Below are 6,320 nucleotides of genomic sequence, written 5' to 3'. Positions count from 1 at the left end.
AAGGGTGCCCACTCCCTCCAGCGCTTTGTCTCTGCACCAGAGCCTCATTGATGCACCACTGCAGGGTAGACTTGAGCCCTTTCCCCCAAAAAACCAGCTCTCCCAGCACCAGGGTGTTTGCTGAGCATCCCCTGGGCCATGCAGAGGAGCTGAAGCATGAGTGGGAAGCGAGGCAGGGAGCTGCAGGGGCTCTGCCTGTAATGGCCCCAGGTGGAAGGGATCACCCTGGGAAGGGGCTGGGGGGACACAGAGGGGAGACACCTCCATGTCTCCTGCTGCAACTCAAAGCCCTGGCTGGAAGGGCTGCAGGAGAGCAAAGTTCACCTTCCCAGCTGCAGAGACCCTGCGCAGGCTTGTGCTGGCATCGCAGCATCCTTCAGACGGGACTTGGCTGCAGCGTCGATGGTACTTGAGGTGAATTTTCCCTTTGCTGCACAAACTCAGAAGCAAAAGGCCTGACTCTCCCATTAGCTGACCAGAGCTGGTTGGCCTGACTTCACACTGCCACTGGCAAGCCATGGCAGGAAAAGGAGACTCCCATTCTGATGATCATTCCCAGAAAACTGAGGTGCAAGGGCCCTTACTTGGCACAGCCGGGTTTGCAGCCAGGCTGGAAGGGTGCAACTCACCGCAGCACGGGCCAGCTCCGCGCCTCTGCCGTCGCTCCTGAGCTAACTGGCAGTGATGTGGAGAAGGAAACAGGCAGAAAATCAGGTCAGCTGGAAATGCCTCGCCATCTCTTCCTTTCATGTCTCCCCCCCATCTCCCTCTCTTGGGGAAGGCAGGTCTCCCCCCGCCAAAGCCCAGGGGTGATGATGTCAACAACCACACGGCGAATCCTCCACGTGGGGATGGGGGGCAAAACCTCTTGCCATGGTCTCTTCTGCAGTCTGGAAGCAAATCGCAGAGGCAGGGCGAGTCTGAAGCCAGCAGCCATTTCAGTACTGCAGTGAGTCATCCCGAAAGGCGCTCAGCTTGTGGCAGCTCTCTTCCTTTCTTCTTTCTGCCTTTTTTTTTTTTTAATAGCTGATGTAGCAATAAATTAAAAAATAAGGGGAAATATATATGAATATAGCATGTCTGCAGAGCTCCTTTAATTAAAAGAAAAATCTTCAACTACTTTTCAGCCCCTTGGACATCTGGCGTGAAAGATGGGAGCCGCTGGGTGCCTGCCATGTGGAGGGTGGGATGGCGCGGGGCGAGCACTAGCACACCTGAGAGCACAGGGGTCCGCAGGGCTGGCTGCCCATGGGGGCTGGTTAATGCCGGGGACATGAACCCAAAGGATTTCACAAGCAGCCCTTTCCAGAGGGAAAGAGCTAAATTAGGGCAGGCGCAAAAGCCTGCTCTCGTGTTTCTCGGGGGGGGGGGGGCAAAGACTTAATGCTCGGGCTTTCCTTAACACTCTTCCTGGTGGTTTCTGTGCTCGCTGGTGTGTTTGTCCCCCCCAGCCTCCCAACCAGCCCCCCTGGAGGGGGTTGCTGTGGCTGGAGGGGTTTGGGCTTCTCCTTCCATGCCATCGGCTGTTCCTGTGCCGGTGCCATTGGCTGTCCCCATTCCCATGCCATCAGCTTGTCCCCATGCCCATGCCGTTGGCTGTCCCCACGCAGCCTTGCCTCCCCTTGGAGCCAGCTCACGGGGTGGCGGGGTGGGGAAAGCCAAGCCATCACGGCAGCATCCTCCAAGCAGGAGGAGGGGAGCGGGGACCACCAACCCTGGGATTCCCATCCCTGCAACCCCTGGCTTCCTCCCAGAGCCTCAGGATGTCTGTAGGCACTGCTGATGGGGCCATATCAGCCTGCTGCATACTGGAAATTATTTAATCAACCTCCTTCGGACTCTGGAGCCCTTGGATGCACCCACGGCATCCAGCCTGCTGCAGTAAGGTGACTGCATTGCTGTCCACCTGCGGCAGCAACAGGACAGGCTCTTGGTGTATTATTGCCTGGCCCATGGCTCTGACAGCCTGAAACTTTTCTGGCTTGAAGTTTTACTGAGCCCACTGGGTGCCTAAGCCAGGAAAGATTAATGAACATTTGCTGAACTTGCTGGAGACCTTGGCTTGTGGTTGGACTCTGAAGCTGTATCCAGAAACATGAGAAAATTTGGAGAGTTGTAACACAGTGGTGGCTATTTTTTATGTAGATGGGGCACCTCTGGAGAGGGAGCAGGGAGGTACTGCAACGTAAGGTCAGGCATTTCAGGGCAATGATTTACTATCTGGAGGGCTTCCACGTGCCCAGAAGACATACATTGCTTCCAGCTTGCAGTAACTTGCAGTCTCCCATGTGCTGCATCCCTTCCCCCCACTCTGTCTCTGCCCCAGGTTGTTTCACTGTCCTCCAACACACAGGACAAATCCCCAAAATCGAATTCAACAAAGCTAAAGGCCATTGCCAAGCTCATCATTAACCTGCTGGAGCATTTGGGGCCAGGCAGCCCTCTCTGGACCATCCCCAGCAGGGCTAGGAGCCACTGTGGGCAGGGATGCTGTCAGAAGGGCAGGCAACATGGTGTTAGAGGAGAGGTTAATAGCAAGGACTTGTTCGGTTCCCTGCCACCTGGCTTTGGTGCCAGTCAGCCCAGGCACATTTCATTTACTAGTATGGACAAAGCCACAGCAACTAACCATCACACCCAAGCTTGCACAGGCAGCGCAGGATCGCTGCTTGCTTTCTCCACCAGGAGACAGGTGAAGATGGAAACACAAATATAATTGTAATTAAATCTTACAATACTGCAGGTCAAATCATGTGAGTAACAAAGAGTGCAGCCAATCCTTTGACTCTCCACGGGCTTGTGCAGTGCAGACACTTGCCCTGCACTTTGCTTTTGATAGTTGTGCACAGCCATGGCCATGGCCACGGCCATGCAGGGAGCATGTGGTGGCCCTTGACCCCTGCCGGGCATGGCCGGGCAGGACGGAGCAGGGAGGTCCGTCACCTGCCCTTGAGCTGCTCTGGACATGGCGCTGCCTTATAAATTAGTATTTAGTGATGCTACAAGGAGGCCAGGTGGAAATCAGTCTCTCCACGCAATAAGGGGGCCAGGATAAAGGGAGATATGTTTCCCTGAGGCAGCTGACCCTCCATCCTACTTTCATCTCATAGCAAACAACAGGCGAGGGCCTGGCATCGGTGGAGCAGGGGCAGCAAACCTGCCCTGGGGCTCTGCCTCTCCATCAGAGCTGGGGACGGACAGTGGCCACTGTTTAGGGACCTTCAGTCCCTGCCTGGCTGAGACAACACAGCTAGAAATGTCAAGACAAAACGATAAATTGTTGATGTGTTGTCACTACTGTCATTCTGCAGGTGGAAGTGCCCCACTGATTTGAGGCTCTTGGTGGGCACCTGGCTCCCATTGCAGCTCTGCCTCCAGCTGCCTCTGTGCTGGCAGGGGTGTGAGTGCAGAAGCAGTTACAGCTGGAGATTAATGGGGCATGTGCTGAGAGGAAGAGGCTTGGCCGTCTCTGCAAGGATGCTGGCTTTTGGGCTCCCTGCAGGAGGTTTAGGCAGTGCTGGGGGTGGTGAGAGGGGCTCTGGTGCAGAGGGTCTTCAGATCTCAAGGCTCTGAAGGATGTCAGGGGACTCGCTGGCTTCCTCCATCCCATCTCTGTCTCTCCCTCCTGCAGGCATCATCCCTGCATGGGCAGGACACTTCAGTCCAAGGAGGAGGACTTTTAGGGCTGCTGGAGCTGCAGCACCGGTGATCCACCCTGTGGGATGGTGGAGCACTGGGGAGCGGAGAGGCATGCCACCCCAGAGCTGCGGGGTGGCTCTGGGGGCCCAGACTGGCAGGGGACCTGCTCGCCCCCCCCAGGTGCCCTCAGCAGCAGATCAGCCCCGCCGCAGTTCAGGGCTGGTGACTCACTGCCGGCCCCAGGAAGGCTGCAGAGCCGCAGCGGGGGGAGCAAGGGTGTCTAACGGCTCCTTGGCCTCCTGATAGATAGCTATTCCTCTGCTGCTGCATGGAGAATCACTGCTGTCTTCATGTCAGAGCCCAGATTTTGCAATGCCAGCGATGGATTTTTCCCTGCCATACAGCTGGCCTGGCTGCTTGTCACCGTATTTTTGTAGTATTTTTGTAGTTTTGAGGATTTTTTACTAGGAGTCTTTAAGCAAGTGACAGAGGAGCTGCCAGGGATGCAGGGGTAGACCCAAGGACAAGAGCTTGCTGGCTGAGCCTGGCTGGTTGGGGGAGGCACAGGCACTCGCTGCTGCAAAATACACACAGGATCCCACGCTTCACCACCTCCTTCCACCAACACTGCCATATCGGGGGCACCCCTCGCTCTTTCATTGATTTACAGAGTTCAGGGCTGCCTTTTTAGGTAGATTCAGATGCCAAGAGAGGACACATCTACATTCTTTCCGAAGTCTTGGTGTAGTGGAAGAAGCATTTGAATCCCAAGAAAATACCTGCTGGTGGACAGCCCATGCTGGGATGCAGCGTGGCATCCAGGCAGAAGCCCCGTTTGTCTGGGCCCTGAAAGGAGCCTCTCAGTGACATTTCAGAAAAGCATTTTTCTATTTTTAGTGGCCATAGTGCACAGAGCCAGGGAGTCAGTACGTGAGTCCCAAGCACTGACCCAGCCCCGTGCTGGAGACTGGGGCTAATGTGAAAAGCAGTCGTGCATCTCCGAGGATGCTCAGAGCAGCAGCAGGCTGCCCTGCCCTGGGCTCATTAACGTGATCGAGACACAGGAGCTCCTGAAGCAGAAACCTATTTGGGCAACAGCCCACTGCCTGCTTTTGGTCTCCTCTTGGTCAGGCTCCAATCGTGTTGGGACCAGGGTGTTTCTCTGATTTGCACCATATCTCTGATTTGCACCTTGAAGGTCCAAACCTCTCCATTTGCCTGCCTGTGCAAGAACACGACGCAGCAATCTGCGGTGCTGTGCTACTTTTGCCCATCTCTCCCTGATTAATGTGAAACCCAGCTTCATGAATCATGCATGAAGCTTTATTTAGTTTAATGATTTCTGACATCCAGTGCCTGGGAATAGCATTTTGGGACAGACCGTTTGCGACCGGCAAACTCCAGAAATAATGAGCTGACGCTTATCCCATCTGAACCGGGAACATATAGGATGGGGAGGGAGAGGGGTGAAGCAGCCATGCCTCCTTTGGAGGGAATCACAGGTTGCTCTCTAATTAACCAAATGTGTAAAAGCTAAATATTGACACCGCTTTGCGGTTGCCTGTGTCTTGCAATCACATTGCATGTTATTAACCTACATAGTTGTCGGGGAAAGGAGCATCTGTGTGCGCCTTGGCACAGGCAGGGCTGAAGAGGCAGGAATTCCCCCGTGCGAGTGCGATGCTGCTGGCACTGCTGACAGGGAGCCGGTGCCGGCACCTGAAGGAGCTGGGAAATGGCTTCCCCTCCACAGCTGGAGCTGGGGAGTGGCAGGAGATCGGCTGGGCTGCTCTATAGCATAAATAGCCCACCCTTCTCTTCCACAGTGCTTTGCTATGGGGAGGCACTGGTTTCAGCTGGGAGGGTCTCACTGCAGGTGAGTGGCCCTATTTGGGAGGGGATGTGCGGGTACCCTGGTGCCTGTGCTGGTGGATTTGTGGGGTGATGGTGAGTTTATGATGTTGACCTTGTCCAGAGCATGTGTGTGGGCTGTGAGTTGGGATCTGTGCTGCAGTTTGGTGCGTGAGCAGGGGCTGTTGCAGGGCAGGTGCCTATGGGAGATGCTGTGCTTGCTGCTGGTGCTTGCTGCTCTGCAAACTGCTTTGTGTGAGCCTGCAAGTGCTTTGCTAGCCTTTGTTAGAGCTGTTATTTGTGTGACACCCCAGCTGCTTGGCTGAATGCAGGCATCAGCTTGTTGGAGGGACTGTGAGTCTGGCCCTGGAGCTGAGAGCTGGGGCTGCAGAGAGGGCATGGGAGAGGCAGCCCCGCCTGCACTGCTGTCCATCCTCCTGCTGGGCTCTCACACGTGCCTTCATGCAGCGTGGCTTACTGCAGAGGGAAGAGGTTTCTGTCTCTTCTGCTCCCTTTCTGTGTGGGGACAAGGGACTGCTGACATGCAGGGATCCCCTGCAGCTACGGGGTGCTGCCAGTGCCTCGGGTTTTTGCTTACCTTTCCTTTCGGTTCCCTGGCTCAGGGAAGTCCTGCTAGCATCTGACGGGCTTCCTGGGTGTGGAAACTTGTGTGGCTGCAGCAGAGAGCAGCCTGGTGAGGATTCCTGGTGGGATGAAGCATGGGATGGAGCCAAGCAGCTCAGCAGAGCTCTACTGCCTCTTGGCCGTTGCGGGGCATGCAGACCTGCTTCTGTGCCAGATCGAAGGCTTCGTCACAAGCAGCTTGTGAG

Source organism: Falco biarmicus, chromosome 10 (genome assembly GCF_023638135.1).
Source record: "Falco biarmicus isolate bFalBia1 chromosome 10, bFalBia1.pri, whole genome shotgun sequence".
Classification (NCBI taxonomy): domain Eukaryota; kingdom Metazoa; phylum Chordata; class Aves; order Falconiformes; family Falconidae; genus Falco; species Falco biarmicus.
Note: the sequence above shows the minus strand (reverse complement) of the source record.